The sequence below is a fragment of the Triturus cristatus genome, chromosome 8, assembly GCF_964204655.1.
Source record: "Triturus cristatus chromosome 8, aTriCri1.1, whole genome shotgun sequence".
NCBI lineage: Eukaryota > Metazoa > Chordata > Amphibia > Caudata > Salamandridae > Triturus > Triturus cristatus.
In genome coordinates, this window is record NC_140591.1 from 736,616,106 (window position 1) to 736,632,799 (window position 16,694).

The window sequence follows — 16,694 nt, forward strand, 5'->3', positions numbered from 1 at the left end:
TTTCAAAAGAGCCCTGCAATCGGTTCACTGCTCACCTAGAACAAGCATTAACATGGAGAATTGTTGGCACCAACAGGAATCTTATTTTAGTGGAGTGTTTCTGGCTTTGAGTGCAGAGGCCCTCGGCTCAATTCCAAGATGATCCTTCTCAAGGTGATGATACAAATGCATTGTCACCTTTACGTTTAATGTCAGAATCATTTATTTCCAGTTGGTGGTGTAAGAATGTTTGCAACAGTATGGCGATTTTTCCTAGCCATGCATGAATGAAAGCATATCACTCGCCTTTAGGTGTTTTTCTAATACATTGATATTTGCATCTTCCTTCCTAGCCTGCATGTTTGACTATCTTACAGGCTGCATGTAATAAGTATCACATCAGGGCCCTTCTTCTACTCAATTCACAACTGTTCTATCACGACATAGATAAGAAAGCTGCATCTGCTTTTGTTGTGTAGTGGTAATCAGGTTTACCTGACGTGTGAAAGCCCCATGCTTTGAAAGTACACAGTAACAAAGAAACCGATGACTTTTATAAAAAGGTGTCATGTGTGTCTCTTACTTTGCTCAAAAAGTGCCAGAGATGACTTCATTTGCAGTCACTTGAAAAGTAGGGATTCTCCAATAAATGGTAAATGGTTGAAACAAATCTGAAGAAATGCATGACATACCTGTGTGTGTGTGTGTATGCATGTATGTATATATAGGGAGAGAGAGAGCGTCAATATAAACAGACTTTATTTCAATCAAGCTGTCTTTTCTATCCTTCAGGAGCAGAATGTTCTGATCATCAGCGCTCCAGAATGTAGTGTTTTCTTGGCAAGCATCACATATTGTGATGTGTTAGCTAAAAGTTCCATATCCTAGAGACAGATATATTCCTCTGTACTTGTACCTTGGGGATTCATCAAAACCTGGCATCATAAGCAGCTTTCTACTGCCACAGACTGGACAGCGAAACAATTTAAAATATCCCAGAAAAAGAAAATAAGCATGCTTAATCAGAGCTTTCTGGACAGGAAGGACATTTGAGCAAGTGAGGAATAAGCACTGCTTTTGTTAATTTGCATAGGCAGAATAGAGACTTCTGGGAAAAGGCCGAAATTACAGTCACAGAAAATGGCTGCATCTATAGAGAACGCTAAGAAGTGTTGGCAGCTTTTCCTCTGACCCTGACCACTTTTACAAGCAATCCTATGATAGTCAGCAGGACCCACCCTAAAAAGGAAGGGGCATCCACTTGGACCCTTTCCACCTTTTCTAAATCTCGCCTGATTGAGCACTGATTGAGCAGATAAGCACATGTCATTCTCATTTCAGAAAGGTATTGGTTAGCTTGCTGCTAGCAGCTCAGTTATGTTATGATGTTAGAGGCTATGCAAGGAATGCTTTAGTCCAGCGATATGCAGTTTTTATTGCGCCTTGCATTCAGCAGGAAGATCTTTAGCTTGAATCTGTGGCCTAGGTATTCACCTTGGTATTTCTTTTGGCACAAAGTGAAGGAGTATTTGAGAGAAAATGCACAATGTGTTTCTTATGTTGTTATGAACAACTTGTTACTCTTTCTCATTAAGCTTCAGCCACTGAAGAAATATATAAATAAGGGCTGACTTCCTGTAAGACGTGTCCAAAGCTGGGACGGAATAAAAGGAGACACTTGTAAATGATAGTGCTATCGTTTGAGAAAGGGTAAGTTGAGACTGACTTTCATGCGTATTCACAGACCAAGCATCATAAAGATTCCAGCATGATCGTCATTGCGGGCTTAGAGCCGGTATTAGCTTTTGAGAGGTAAGAGGATTTTGAGGGCTCGTTGGTCTAGGGGTATGATTCTCGCTTTGGGTGCGAGAGGTCCCGGGTTCAAATCCCGGACGAGCCCTTTTCTTGGTACTCTTTTCAAGTTGTTTTGAAGTTTGCGTTTCAAAACCAACATCAATTTTTTCTTTGCAGTAGTGGATAATTCTTTGCTAGAGTCTCATGCTTCAGCCCTGCCCAGTCTGAGCTAATACCAAACATCTGGTCTTGCATGGCATGTACGAGCGTTCAGCTAGGGATGTCGGGCAGGTTGCATGAAAGAAATCTAAAGCCAGAGGCCCATGGAATAGCCAGTTCGGAGCAGTTTCATTACAGAAAAATCAACTGTAGGTATCTGTTTCTGTAGTGTAGTGGTTATCACGTTTGCCTCACACGCGAAAGGTCCCCGGTTCGAAACCGGGCAGAAACAGTTGTTATATTGTGTTGGCTACAATGTTGATAGGTGCCGTTTTGCCATGGAATTGTCCAAGCCCTGAAGATTATTTCATGCAATCTCGTTCCAAGAAAGGGAATTCTTTCAAAACACTAAAGTAATCGGCGTGTGGATGTATCTGTTGGTTCTCAGACCTTGCTTTCAAAAGAGCCCTGCAATCGGTTCACTGCTCACCTAGAACAAGCATTAACATGGAGAATTGTTGGCACCAACAGGAATCTTATTTTAGTGGAGTGTTTCTGGCTTTGAGTGCAGAGGCCCTCGGCTCAATTCCAAGATGATCCTTCTCAAGGTGATGATACAAATGCATTGTCACCTTTACGTTTAATGTCAGAATCATTTATTTCCAGTTGGTGGTGTAAGAATGTTTGCAACAGTATGGCGATTTTTCCTAGCCATGCATGAATGAAAGCATATCACTCGCCTTTAGGTGTTTTTCTAATACATTGATATTTGCATCTTCCTTCCTAGCCTGCATGTTTGACTATCTTACAGGCTGCATGTAATAAGTATCACATCAGGGCCCTTCTTCTACTCAATTCACAACTGTTCTATCACGACATAGATAAGAAAGCTGCATCTGCTTTTGTTGTGTAGTGGTAATCAGGTTTACCTGACGTGTGAAAGCCCCATGCTTTGAAAGTACACAGTAACAAAGAAACCGATGACTTTTATAAAAAGGTGTCATGTGTGTCTCTTACTTTGCACAAAAAGTGCCAGAGATGACTTCATTTGCAGTCACTTGAAAAGTAGGGATTCTCCAATAAATGGTAAATGGTTGAAACAAATCTGAAGAAATGCATGACATACCTGTGTGTGTGTGTGTACGCATGTATGTATATATAGGGAGAGAGAGAGCGTCAATATAAACAGACTTTATTTCAATCAAGCTGTCTTTTCTATCCTTCAGGAGCAGAATGTTCTGATCATCAGCGCTCCAGAATGTAGTGTTTTCTTGGCAAGCATCACATATTGTGATGTGTTAGCTAAAAGTTCCATATCCTAGAGACTGATATATTCCTCTGTACTTGTACCTTGGGGATTCATCAAAACCTGGCATCATAAGCAGCTTTCTACTGCCACAGACTGGACAGCGAAACAATTTAAAATATCCCAGAAAAAGAAAATAAGCATGCTTAATCAGAGCTTTCTGGACAGGAAGGACCTTTGAGCAAGTGAGGAATAAGCACTGCTTTTGTTAATTTGCATAGGCAGAATAGAGACTTCTGGGAAAAGGCCGAAATTACAGTCACAGAAAATGGCTGCATCTATAGAGAACGCTAAGAAGTGTTGGCAGCTTTTCCTCTGACCCTGGCCACTTTTACAAGCAATCCTATGATAGTCAGCAGGACCCACCCTAAAAAGGAAGGGGCATCCACTTGGACCCTTTCCACCTTTTCTAAATCTCGCCTGATTGAGCACTGATTGAGCACTGATTGAGCAGATAAGCACATGTCATTCTCATTTCAGAAAGGAATTGGTTAGCTTGCTGCTAGCAGCTCAGTTATGTTATGATGTTAGAGGCTATGCAAGGAATGCTTTAGTCCAGCGATATGCAGTTTTTATTGCGCCTTGCATTCAGCAGGAAGATCTTTAGCTTGAATCTGTGGCCTAGGTATTCACCTTGGTATTTCTTTTGGCACAAAGTGAAGGAGTATTTGAGAGAAAATGCACAATGTGTTTCTTATGTTGTTATGAACAACTTGTTACTCTTTCTCATTAAGCTTCAGCCACTGCAGAAATATATAAATAAGGGCTGACTTCCTGTAAGACGTGTCCAAAGCTGGGACGGAATAAAAGGAGACACTTGTAAATGATAGTGCTATCGTTTGAGAAAGGGTAAGTTGAGACTGACTTTCATGCGTATTCACAGACCAAGCATCATAAAGATACCAGCATGATCTTCATTGCGGGCTTAGAGCCGGTATTAGCTTTTGAGAGGTAAGAGGATTTTGAGGGCTCGTTGGTCTAGGGGTATGATTCTCGCTTTGGGTGCGAGAGGTCCCGGGTTCAAATCCCGGACGAGCCCTTTTCTTGGTACTCTTTTCAAGTTGTTTTGAAGTTTGCGTTTCAAAACCAACATCAATTTTTTCTTTGCAGTAGTGGATAATTCTTTGCTAGAGTCTCATGCTTCAGCCCTGCCCAGTCTGAGCTAATACCAAACATCTGGTCTTGCATGGCATGTACGAGCGTTCAGCTAGGGATGTCGGGCAGGTTGCATGAAAGAAATCTAAAGCCAGAGGCCCATGGAATAGCCAGTTCGGAGCAGTTTCATTACAGAAAAATCAACTGTAGGTATCTGTTTCTGTAGTGTAGTGGTTATCACGTTTGCCTCACACGCGAAAGGTCCCCGGTTTGAAACCGGGCAGAAACAGTTGTTATATTGTGTTGGCTACAATGTTGATAGGTGCTGTTTTGCCATGGAATTGTCCAAGCCCTGAAGATTATTTCATGCAATCTCGTTCCAAGAAAGGGAATTCTCTCAAAACACTAAAGTAATCGGCGTGTGGATGTATCTGTTGGTTCTCAGACCTTGCTTTCAAAAGAGCCCTGCAATCGGTTCACTGCTCACCTAGAACAAGCATTAACATGGAGAATTGTTGGCACCAACAGGAATCTTATTTTAGTGGAGTGTTTCTGGCTTTGAGTGCAGAGGCCCTCGGCTCAATTCCAAGATGATCCTTCTCAAGGTGATGATACAAATGCATTGTCACCTTTACGTTTAATGTCAGAATCATTTATTTCCAGTTGGTGGTGTAAGAATGTTTGCAACAGTATGGCGATTTTTCCTAGCCATGCATGAATGAACGCATATCACTCGCCTTTAGGTGTTTTTCTAATACATTGATATTTGCATCTTCCTTCCTAGCCTGCATGTTTGACTATCTTACAGGCTGCATGTAATAAGTATCACATCAGGGCCCTTCTTCTACTCAATTCACAACTGTTCTATCACGACATAGATAAGAAAGCTGCATCTGCTTTTGTTGTGTAGTGGTAATCAGGTTTACCTGACGTGTGAAAGCCCCATGCTTTGAAAGTACACAGTAACAAAGAAACCGATGACTTTTATAAAAAGGTGTCATGTGTGTCTCTTACTTTGCACAAAAAGTGCCAGAGATGACTTCATTTGCAGTCACTTGAAAAGTAGGGATTCTCCAATAAATGGTAAATGGTTGAAACAAATCTGAAGAAATGCATGACATACCTGTGTGTGTGTGTGTACGCATGTATGTATATATAGGGAGAGAGAGAGCGTCAATATAAACAGACTTTATTTCAATCAAGCTGTCTTTTCTATCCTTCAGGAGCAGAATGTTCTGATCATCAGCGCTCCAGAATGTAGTGTTTTCTTGGCAAGCATCACATATTGTGATGTGTTAGCTAAAAGTTCCATATCCTAGAGACTGATATATTCCTCTGTACTTGTACCTTGGGGATTCATCAAAACCTGGCATCATAAGCAGCTTTCTACTGCCACAGACTGGACAGCGAAACAATTTAAAATATCCCAGAAAAAGAAAATAAGCATGCTTAATCAGAGCTTTCTGGACAGGAAGGACCTTTGAGCAAGTGAGGAATAAGCACTGCTTTTGTTAATTTGCATAGGCAGAATAGAGACTTCTGGGAAAAGGCCGAAATTACAGTCACAGAAAATGGCTGCATCTATAGAGAACGCTAAGAAGTGTTGGCAGCTTTTCCTCTGACCCTGGCCACTTTTACAAGCAATCCTATGATAGTCAGCAGGACCCACCCTAAAAAGGAAGGGGCATCCACTTGGACCCTTTCCACCTTTTCTAAATCTCGCCTGATTGAGCACTGATTGAGCACTGATTGAGCAGATAAGCACATGTCATTCTCATTTCAGAAAGGTATTGGTTAGCTTGCTGCTAGCAGCTCAGTTATGTTATGATGTTAGAGGCTATGCAAGGAATGCTTTAGTCCAGCGATATGCAGTTTTTATTGCGCCTTGCATTCAGCAGGAAGATCTTTAGCTTGAATCTGTGGCCTAGGTATTCACCTTGGTATTTCTTTTGGCACAAAGTGAAGGAGTATTTGAGAGAAAATGCACAATGTGTTTCTTATGTTGTTATGAACAACTTGTTACTCTTTCTCATTAAGCTTCAGCCACTGCAGAAATATATAAATAAGGGCTGACTTCCTGTAAGACGTGTCCAAAGCTGGGACGGAATAAAAGGAGACACTTGTAAATGATAGTGCTATCGTTTGAGAAAGGGTAAGTTGAGACTGACTTTCATGCGTATTCACAGACCAAGCATCATAAAGATACCAGCATGATCTTCATTGCGGGCTTAGAGCCGGTATTAGCTTTTGAGAGGTAAGAGGATTTTGAGGGCTCGTTGGTCTAGGGGTATGATTCTCGCTTTGGGTGCGAGAGGTCCCGGGTTCAAATCCCGGACGAGCCCTTTTCTTGGTACTCTTTTCAAGTTGTTTTGAAGTTTGCGTTTCAAAACCAACATCAATTTTTTCTTTGCAGTAGTGGATAATTCTTTGCTAGAGTCTCATGCTTCAGCCCTGCCCAGTCTGAGCTAATACCAAACATCTGGTCTTGCATGGCATGTACGAGCGTTCAGCTAGGGATGTCGGGCAGGTTGCATGAAAGAAATCTAAAGCCAGAGGCCCATGGAATAGCCAGTTCGGAGCAGTTTCATTACAGAAAAATCAACTGTAGGTATCTGTTTCTGTAGTGTAGTGGTTATCACGTTTGCCTCACACGCGAAAGGTCCCCGGTTTGAAACCGGGCAGAAACAGTTGTTATATTGTGTTGGCTACAATGTTGATAGGTGCCGTTTTGCCATGGAATTGTCCAAGCCCTGAAGATTATTTCATGCAATCTCGTTCCAAGAAAGGGAATTCTCTCAAAACACTAAAGTAATCGGCGTGTGGATGTATCTGTTGGTTCTCAGACCTTGCTTTCAAAAGAGCCCTGCAATCGGTTCACTGCTCACCTAGAACAAGCATTAACATGGAGAATTGTTGGCACCAACAGGAATCTTATTTTAGTGGAGTGTTTCTGGCTTTGAGTGCAGAGGCCCTCGGCTCAATTCCAAGATGATCCTTCTCAAGGTGATGATACAAATGCATTGTCACCTTTACGTTTAATGTCAGAATCATTTATTTCCAGTTGGTGGTGTAAGAATGTTTGCAACAGTATGGCGATTTTTCCTAGCCATGCATGAATGAACGCATATCACTCGCCTTTAGGTGTTTTTCTAATACATTGATATTTGCATCTTCCTTCCTAGCCTGCATGTTTGACTATCTTACAGGCTGCATGTAATAAGTATCACATCAGGGCCCTTCTTCTACTCAATTCACAACTGTTCTATCACGACATAGATAAGAAAGCTGCATCTGCTTTTGTTGTGTAGTGGTAATCAGGTTTACCTGACGTGTGAAAGCCCCATGCTTTGAAAGTACACAGTAACAAAGAAACCGATGACTTTTATAAAAAGGTGTCATGTGTGTCTCTTACTTTGCACAAAAAGTGCCAGAGATGACTTCATTTGCAGTCACTTGAAAAGTAGGGATTCTCCAATAAATGGTAAATGGTTGAAACAAATCTGAAGAAATGCATGACATACCTGTGTGTGTGTGTGTACGCATGTATGTATATATAGGGAGAGAGAGAGCGTCAATATAAACAGACTTTATTTCAATCAAGCTGTCTTTTCTATCCTTCAGGAGCAGAATGTTCTGATCATCAGCGCTCCAGAATGTAGTGTTTTCTTGGCAAGCATCACATATTGTGATGTGTTAGCTAAAAGTTCCATATCCTAGAGACTGATATATTCCTCTGTACTTGTACCTTGGGGATTCATCAAAACCTGGCATCATAAGCAGCTTTCTACTGCCACAGACTGGACAGCGAAACAATTTAAAATATCCCAGAAAAAGAAAATAAGCATGCTTAATCAGAGCTTTCTGGACAGGAAGGACATTTGAGCAAGTGAGGAATAAGCACTGCTTTTGTTAATTTGCATAGGCAGAATAGAGACTTCTGGGAAAAGGCCGAAATTACAGTCACAGAAAATGGCTGCATCTATAGAGAACGCTAAGAAGTGTTGGCAGCTTTTCCTCTGACCCTGGCCACTTTTACAAGCAATCCTATGATAGTCAGCAGGACCCACCCTAAAAAGGAAGGGGCATCCACTTGGACCCTTTCCACCTTTTCTAAATCTCGCCTGATCGAGCCTGATTGAGCACTGATTGAGCAGATAAGCACATGTCATTCTCATTTCAGAAAGGTATTGGTTAGCTTGCTGCTAGCAGCTCAGTTATGTTATGATGTTAGAGGCTATGCAAGGAATGCTTTAGTCCAGCGATATGCAGTTTTTATTGCGCCTTGCATTCAGCAGGAAGATCTTTAGCTTGAATCTGTGGCCTAGGTATTCACCTTGGTATTTCTTTTGGCACAAAGTGAAGGAGTATTTGAGAGAAAATGCACAATGTGTTTCTTATGCTGTTATGAACAACTTGTTACTCTTTCTCATTAAGCTTCAGCCACTGCAGAAATATATAAATAAGGGCTGACTTCCTGTAAGACGTGTCCAAAGCTGGGACGGAATAAAAGGAGACACTTGTAAATGATAGTGCTATCGTTTGAGAAAGGGTAAGTTGAGACTGACTTTCATGCGTATTCACAGACCAAGCATCATAAAGATACCAGCATGATCTTCATTGCGGGCTTAGAGCCGTTATTAGCTTTTGAGAGGTAAGAGGATTTTGAGGGCTCGTTGGTCTAGGGGTATGATTCTCACTTTGGGTGCGAGAGGTCCCGGGTTCAAATCCCGGACGAGCCCTTTTCTTGGTACTCTTTTCAAGTTGTTTTGAAGTTTGCGTTTCAAAACCAACATCAATTTTTTCTTTGCAGTAGTGGATAATTCTTTGCTAGAGTCTCATGCTTCAGCCCTGCCCAGTCTGAGCTAATACCAAACATCTGGTCTTGCATGGCATGTACGAGCGTTCAGCTAGGGATGTCGGGCAGGTTGCATGAAAGAAATCTAAAGCCAGAGGCCCATGGAATAGCCAGTTCGGAGCAGTTTCATTACAGAAAAATCAACTGTAGGTATCTGTTTCTGTAGTGTAGTGGTTATCACGTTCGCCTCACACGCGAAAGGTCCCCGGTTCGAAACCGGGCAGAAACAGTTGTTATATTGTGTTGGCTACAATGTTGATAGGTGCCGTTTTGCCATGGAATTGTCCAAGCCCTGAAGATTATTTCATGCAATCTCGTTCCAAGAAAGGGAATTCTCTCAAAACACTAAAGTAATCAGCGTGTGGATGTATCTGTTGGTTCTCAGACCTTGCTTTCAAAAGAGCCCTGCAATCGGTTCACTGCTCACCTAGAACAAGCATTAACATGGAGAATTGTTGGCACCAACAGGAATCTTATTTTAGTGGAGTGTTTCTGGCTTTGAGTGCAGAGGCCCTCGGCTCAATTCCAAGATGATCCTTCTCAAGGTGATGATACAAATGCATTGTCACCTTTACGTTTAATGTCAGAATCATTTATTTCCAGTTGGTGGTGTAAGAATGTTTGCAACAGTATGGCGATTTTTCCTAGCCATGCATGAATGAAAGCATATCACTCGCCTTTAGGTGTTTTTCTAATACATTGATATTTGCATCTTCCTTCCTAGCCTGCATGTTTGACTATCTTACAGGCTGCATGTAATAAGTATCACATCAGGGCCCTTCTTCTACTCAATTCACAACTGTTCTATCACGACATAGATAAGAAAGCTGCATCTGCTTTTGTTGTGTAGTGGTAATCAGGTTTACCTGACGTGTGAAAGCCCCACGCTTTGAAAGTACACAGTAACAAAGAAACCGATGACTTTTATAAAAAGGTGTCATGTGTGTCTCTTACTTTGCACAAAAAGTGCCAGAGATGACTTCATTTGCAGTCACTTGAAAAGTAGGGATTCTCCAATAAATGGTAAATGGTTGAAACAAATCTGAAGAAATGCATGACATACCTGTGTGTGTGTGTGTACGCATGTATGTATATATAGGGAGAGAGAGAGCGTCAATATAAACAGACTTTATTTCAATCAAGCTGTCTTTTCTATCCTTCAGGAGCAGAATGTTCTGATCATCAGCGCTCCAGAATGTAGTGTTTTCTTGGCAAGCATCACATATTGTGATGTGTTAGCTAAAAGTTCCATATCCTAGAGACTGATATATTCCTCTGTACTTGTACCTTGGGGATTCATCAAAACCTGGCATCATAAGCAGCTTTCTACTGCCACAGACTGGACAGCGAAACAATTTAAAATATCCCAGAAAAAGAAAATAAGCATGCTTAATCAGAGCTTTCTGGACAGGAAGGACCTTTGAGCAAGTGAGGAATAAGCACTGCTTTTGTTAATTTGCATAGGCAGAATAGAGACTTCTGGGAAAAGGCCGAAATTACAGTCACAGAAAATGGCTGCATCTATAGAGAACGCTAAGAAGTGTTGGCAGCTTTTCCTCTGACCCTGACCACTTTTACAAGCAATCCTATGATAGTCAGCAGGACCCACCCTAAAAAGGAAGGGGCATCCACTTGGACCCTTTCCACCTTTTCTAAATCTCGCCTGATTGAGCACTGATTGAGCAGATAAGCACATGTCATTCTCATTTCAGAAAGGTATTGGTTAGCTTGCTGCTAGCAGCTCAGTTATGTTATGATGTTAGAGGCTATGCAAGGAATGCTTTAGTCCAGCGATATGCAGTTTTTATTGCGCCTTGCCTTCACCAGGAAGATCTTTAGCTTGAATCTGTGGCCTAGGTATTCACCTTGGTATTTCTTTTGGCACAAAGTGAAGGAGTATTTGAGAGCAAATGCACAATGTGTTTCTTATGTTATTATGAACAACTTGTTACTCTTTCTCATTAAGCTTCAGCCACTGCAGAAATATATAAATAAGGGCTGACTTCCTGTAAGACGTGTCCAAAGCTGGGACGGAATAAAAGGAGACACTTGTAAATGATAGTGCTATCGTTTGAGAAAGGGTAAGTTGAGACTGACTTTCATGCGTATTCACAGACCAAGCATCATAAAGATACCAGCATGATCTTCATTGCGGGCTTAGAGCCGGTATTAGCTTTTGAGCGGTAAGAGGATTTTGAGGGCTCGTTGGTCTAGGGGTATGATTCTCGCTTTGGGTGCGAGAGGTCCCGGGTTCAAATCCCGGACGAGCCCTTTTCTTGGTACTCTTTTCAAGTTGTTTTGAAGTTTGCGTTTCAAAACCAACATCAATTTTTTCTTTGCAGTAGTGGATAATTCTTTGCTAGAGTCTCATGCTTCAGCCCTGCCCAATCTGAGCTAATACCAAACATCTGGTCTTGCATGGCATGTACGAGCGTTCAGCTAGGGATGTCGGGCAGGTTGCATGAAAGAAATCTAAAGCCAGAGGCCCATGGAATAGCCAGTTCGGAGCAGTTTCATTACAGAAAAATCAAGTGTAGGTATCTGTTTCTGTAGTGTAGTGGTTATCACGTTCGCCTCACACGCGAAAGGTCCCCGGTTCGAAACCGGGCAGAAACAGTTGTTATATTGTGTTGGCTACAATGTTGATAGGTGCCGTTTTGCCATGGAATTGTCCAAGCCCTGAAGATTATTTCATGCAATCTCGTTCCAAGAAAGGGAATTCTCTCAAAACACTAAAGTAATCGGCGTGTGGATGTATCTGTTGGTTCTCAGACCTTGCTTTCAAAAGAGCCCTGCAATCGGTTCACTGCTCACCTAGAACAAGCATTAACATGGAGAATTGTTGGCACCAACAGGAATCTTATTTTAGTGGAGTGTTTCTGGCTTTGAGTGCAGAGGCCCTCGGCTCAATTCCAAGATGATCCTTCTCAAGGTGATGATACAAATGCATTGTCACCTTTACGTTTATTGTCAGAATCATTTATTTCCAGTTGGTGGTGTAAGAATGTTTGCAACAGTATGGCGATTTTTCCTAGCCATGCATGAATGAAAGCATATCACTCGCCTTTAGGTGTTTTTCTAATACATTGATATTTGCATCTTCCTTCCTAGCCTGCATGTTTGACTATCTTACAGGCTGCATGTAATAAGTATCACATCAGGGCCCTTCTTCTACTCAATTCACAACTGTTCTATCACGACATAGATAAGAAAGCTGCATCTGCTTTTGTTGTGTAGTGGTAATCAGGTTTACCTGACGTGTGAAAGCCCCATGCTTTGAAAGTACACAGTAACAAAGAAACCGATGACTTTTATAAAAAGGTGTCATGTGTGTCTCTTACTTTGCTCAAAAAGTGCCAGAGATGACTTCATTTGCAGTCACTTGAAAAGTAGGGATTCTCCAATAAATGGTAAATGGTTGAAACAAATCTGAAGAAATGCATGACATACCTGTGTGTGTGTGTGTATGCATGTATGTATATATAGGGAGAGAGAGAGCGTCAATATAAACAGACTTTATTTCAATCAAGCTGTCTTTTCTATCCTTCAGGAGCAGAATGTTCTGATCATCAGCGCTCCAGAATGTAGTGTTTTCTTGGCAAGCATCACATATTGTGATGTGTTAGCTAAAAGTTCCATATCCTAGAGACAGATATATTCCTCTGTACTTGTACCTTGGGGATTCATCAAAACCTGGCATCATAAGCAGCTTTCTACTGCCACAGACTGGACAGCGAAACAATTTAAAATATCCCAGAAAAAGAAAATAAGCATGCTTAATCAGAGCTTTCTGGACAGGAAGGACATTTGAGCAAGTGAGGAATAAGCACTGCTTTTGTTAATTTGCATAGGCAGAATAGAGACTTCTGGGAAAAGGCCGAAATTACAGTCACAGAAAATGGCTGCATCTATAGAGAACGCTAAGAAGTGTTGGCAGCTTTTCCTCTGACCCTGACCACTTTTACAAGCAATCCTATGATAGTCAGCAGGACCCACCCTAAAAAGGAAGGGGCATCCACTTGGACCCTTTCCACCTTTTCTAAATCTCGCCTGATTGAGCACTGATTGAGCAGATAAGCACATGTCATTCTCATTTCAGAAAGGTATTGGTTAGCTTGCTGCTAGCAGCTCAGTTATGTTATGATGTTAGAGGCTATGCAAGGAATGCTTTAGTCCAGCGATATGCAGTTTTTATTGCGCCTTGCATTCAGCAGGAAGATCTTTAGCTTGAATCTGTGGCCTAGGTATTCACCTTGGTATTTCTTTTGGCACAAAGTGAAGGAGTATTTGAGAGAAAATGCACAATGTGTTTCTTATGTTGTTATGAACAACTTGTTACTCTTTCTCATTAAGCTTCAGCCACTGAAGAAATATATAAATAAGGGCTGACTTCCTGTAAGACGTGTCCAAAGCTGGGACGGAATAAAAGGAGACACTTGTAAATGATAGTGCTATCGTTTGAGAAAGGGTAAGTTGAGACTGACTTTCATGCGTATTCACAGACCAAGCATCATAAAGATTCCAGCATGATCTTCATTGCGGGCTTAGAGCCGGTATTAGCTTTTGAGAGGTAAGAGGATTTTGAGGGCTCGTTGGTCTAGGGGTATGATTCTCGCTTTGGGTGCGAGAGGTCCCGGGTTCAAATCCCGGACGAGCCCTTTTCTTGGTACTCTTTCAAGTTGTTTTGAAGTTTGCGTTTCAAAACCAACATCAATTTTTTCTTTGCAGTAGTGGATAATTCTTTGCTAGAGTCTCATGCTTCAGCCCTGCCCAGTCTGAGCTAATACCAAACATCTGGTCTTGCATGGCATGTACGAGCGTTCAGCTAGGGATGTCGGGCAGGTTGCATGAAAGAAATCTAAAGCCAGAGGCCCATGGAATAGCCAGTTCGGAGCAGTTTCATTACAGAAAAATCAACTGTAGGTATCTGTTTCTGTAGTGTAGTGGTTATCACGTTTGCCTCACACGCGAAAGGTCCCCGGTTCGAAACCGGGCAGAAACAGTTGTTATATTGTGTTGGCTACAATGTTGATAGGTGCCGTTTTGCCATGGAATTGTCCAAGCCCTGAAGATTATTTCATGCAATCTCGTTCCAAGAAAGGGAATTCTTTCAAAACACTAAAGTAATCGGCGTGTGGATGTATCTGTTGGTTCTCAGACCTTGCTTTCAAAAGAGCCCTGCAATCGGTTCACTGCTCACCTAGAACAAGCATTAACATGGAGAATTGTTGGCACCAACAGGAATCTTATTTTAGTGGAGTGTTTCTGGCTTTGAGTGCAGAGGCCCTCGGCTCAATTCCAAGATGATCCTTCTCAAGGTGATGATACAAATGCATTGTCACCTTTACGTTTAATGTCAGAATCATTTATTTCCAGTTGGTGGTGTAAGAATGTTTGCAACAGTATGGCGATTTTTCCTAGCCATGCATGAATGAAAGCATATCACTCGCCTTTAGGTGTTTTTCTAATACATTGATATTTGCATCTTCCTTCCTAGCCTGCATGTTTGACTATCTTACAGGCTGCATGTAATAAGTATCACATCAGGGCCCTTCTTCTACTCAATTCACAACTGTTCTATCACGACATAGATAAGAAAGCTGCATCTGCTTTTGTTGTGTAGTGGTAATCAGGTTTACCTGACGTGTGAAAGCCCCATGCTTTGAAAGTACACAGTAACAAAGAAACCGATGACTTTTATAAAAAGGTGTCATGTGTGTCTCTTACTTTGCACAAAAAGTGCCAGAGATGACTTCATTTGCAGTCACTTGAAAAGTAGGGATTCTCCAATAAATGGTAAATGGTTGAAACAAATCTGAAGAAATGCATGACATACCTGTGTGTGTGTGTGTACGCATGTATGTATATATAGGGAGAGAGAGAGCGTCAATATAAACAGACTTTATTTCAATCAAGCTGTCTTTTCTATCCTTCAGGAGCAGAATGTTCTGATCATCAGCGCTCCAGAATGTAGTGTTTTCTTGGCAAGCATCACATATTGTGATGTGTTAGCTAAAAGTTCCATATCCTAGAGACTGATATATTCCTCTGTACTTGTACCTTGGGGATTCATCAAAACCTGGCATCATAAGCAGCTTTCTACTGCCACAGACTGGACAGCGAAACAATTTAAAATATCCCAGAAAAAGAAAATAAGCATGCTTAATCAGAGCTTTCTGGACAGGAAGGACCTTTGAGCAAGTGAGGAATAAGCACTGCTTTTGTTAATTTGCATAGGCAGAATAGAGACTTCTGGGAAAAGGCCGAAATTACAGTCACAGAAAATGGCTGCATCTATAGAGAACGCTAAGAAGTGTTGGCAGCTTTTCCTCTGACCCTGACCACTTTTACAAGCAATCCTATGATAGTCAGCAGGACCCACCCTAAAAAGGAAGGGGCATCCACTTGGACCCTTTCCACCTTTTCTAAATCTCGCCTGATTGAGCACTGATTGAGCACTGATTGAGCAGATAAGCACATGTCATTCTCATTTCAGAAAGGTATTGGTTAGCTTGCTGCTAGCAGCTCAGTTATGTTATGATGTTAGAGGCTATGCAAGGAATGCTTTAGTCCAGCGATATGCAGTTTTTATTGCGCCTTGCATTCAGCAGGAAGATCTTTAGCTTGAATCTGTGGCCTAGGTATTCACCTTGGTATTTCTTTTGGCACAAAGTGAAGGAGTATTTGAGAGAAAATGCACAATGTGTTTCTTATGTTGTTATGAACAACTTGTTACTCTTTCTCATTAAGCTTCAGCCACTGCAGAAATATATAAATAAGGGCTGACTTCCTGTAAGACGTGTCCAAAGCTGGGACGGAATAAAAGGAGACACTTGTAAATGATAGTGCTATCGTTTGAGAAAGGGTAAGTTGAGACTGACTTTCATGCGTATTCACAGACCAAGCATCATAAAGATACCAGCATGATCTTCATTGCGGGCTTAGAGCCGGTATTAGCTTTTGAGAGGTAAGAGGATTTTGAGGGCTCGTTGGTCTAGGGGTATGATTCTCGCTTTGGGTGCGAGAGGTCCCGGGTTCAAATCCCGGACGAGCCCTTTTCTTGGTACTCTTTTCAAGTTGTTTTGAAGTTTGCGTTTCAAAACCAACATCAATTTTTTCTTTGCAGTAGTGGATAATTCTTTGCTAGAGTCTCATGCTTCAGCCCTGCCCAGTCTGAGCTAATACCAAACATCTGGTCTTGCATGGCATGTACGAGCGTTCAGCTAGGGATGTCGGGCAGGTTGCATGAAAGAAATCTAAAGCCAGAGGCCCATGGAATAGCCAGTTCGGAGCAGTTTCATTACAGAAAAATCAACTGTAGGTATCTGTTTCTGTAGTGTAGTGGTTATCACGTTTGCCTCACACGCGAAAGGTCCCCGGTTTGAAACCGGGCAGAAACAGTTGTTATATTGTGTTGGCTACAATGTTGATAGGTGCCGTTTTGCCATGGAATTGTCCAAGCCCTGAAGATTATTTCATGCAATCTCGTTCCAAGAAAGGGAATTC

General features: G+C 41.7%; 10 non-coding genes across 10 annotated transcripts; all 10 read left to right on the forward strand.

Annotated features, from left to right (window-relative positions):
• Positions 1-1,807: 1,807 nt before the first annotated feature.
• On the forward strand, positions 1,808-1,879 carry TRNAP-UGG (transfer RNA proline (anticodon UGG)). Its single transcript has one exon. It is a non-coding gene; the product is annotated as a tRNA-Pro (tRNA).
• A 272-nt stretch (positions 1,880-2,151) lies between these two features.
• TRNAV-CAC (transfer RNA valine (anticodon CAC)) lies at positions 2,152-2,224 on the forward strand. The gene has a single exon. It is a non-coding gene; the product is annotated as a tRNA-Val (tRNA).
• Positions 2,225-4,205: 1,981 nt separating this feature from the next.
• TRNAP-UGG (transfer RNA proline (anticodon UGG)) lies at positions 4,206-4,277 on the forward strand. The gene has a single exon. It is a non-coding gene; the product is annotated as a tRNA-Pro (tRNA).
• Positions 4,278-6,603: 2,326 nt separating this feature from the next.
• TRNAP-UGG (transfer RNA proline (anticodon UGG)) lies at positions 6,604-6,675 on the forward strand. Its single transcript has one exon. It is a non-coding gene; the product is annotated as a tRNA-Pro (tRNA).
• Positions 6,676-9,344: 2,669 nt separating this feature from the next.
• Positions 9,345-9,417, forward strand: TRNAV-CAC (transfer RNA valine (anticodon CAC)). Its single transcript has one exon. It is a non-coding gene; the product is annotated as a tRNA-Val (tRNA).
• Positions 9,418-11,387: 1,970 nt separating this feature from the next.
• Positions 11,388-11,459, forward strand: TRNAP-UGG (transfer RNA proline (anticodon UGG)). The gene has a single exon. It is a non-coding gene; the product is annotated as a tRNA-Pro (tRNA).
• A 272-nt stretch (positions 11,460-11,731) lies between these two features.
• Positions 11,732-11,804, forward strand: TRNAV-CAC (transfer RNA valine (anticodon CAC)). Its single transcript has one exon. It is a non-coding gene; the product is annotated as a tRNA-Val (tRNA).
• A 1,970-nt stretch (positions 11,805-13,774) lies between these two features.
• On the forward strand, positions 13,775-13,846 carry TRNAP-UGG (transfer RNA proline (anticodon UGG)). The gene has a single exon. It is a non-coding gene; the product is annotated as a tRNA-Pro (tRNA).
• Positions 13,847-14,117: 271 nt separating this feature from the next.
• Positions 14,118-14,190, forward strand: TRNAV-CAC (transfer RNA valine (anticodon CAC)). Its single transcript has one exon. It is a non-coding gene; the product is annotated as a tRNA-Val (tRNA).
• Positions 14,191-16,171: 1,981 nt separating this feature from the next.
• On the forward strand, positions 16,172-16,243 carry TRNAP-UGG (transfer RNA proline (anticodon UGG)). The gene has a single exon. It is a non-coding gene; the product is annotated as a tRNA-Pro (tRNA).
• The last annotated feature ends 451 nt before the right edge of the window (positions 16,244-16,694 follow it).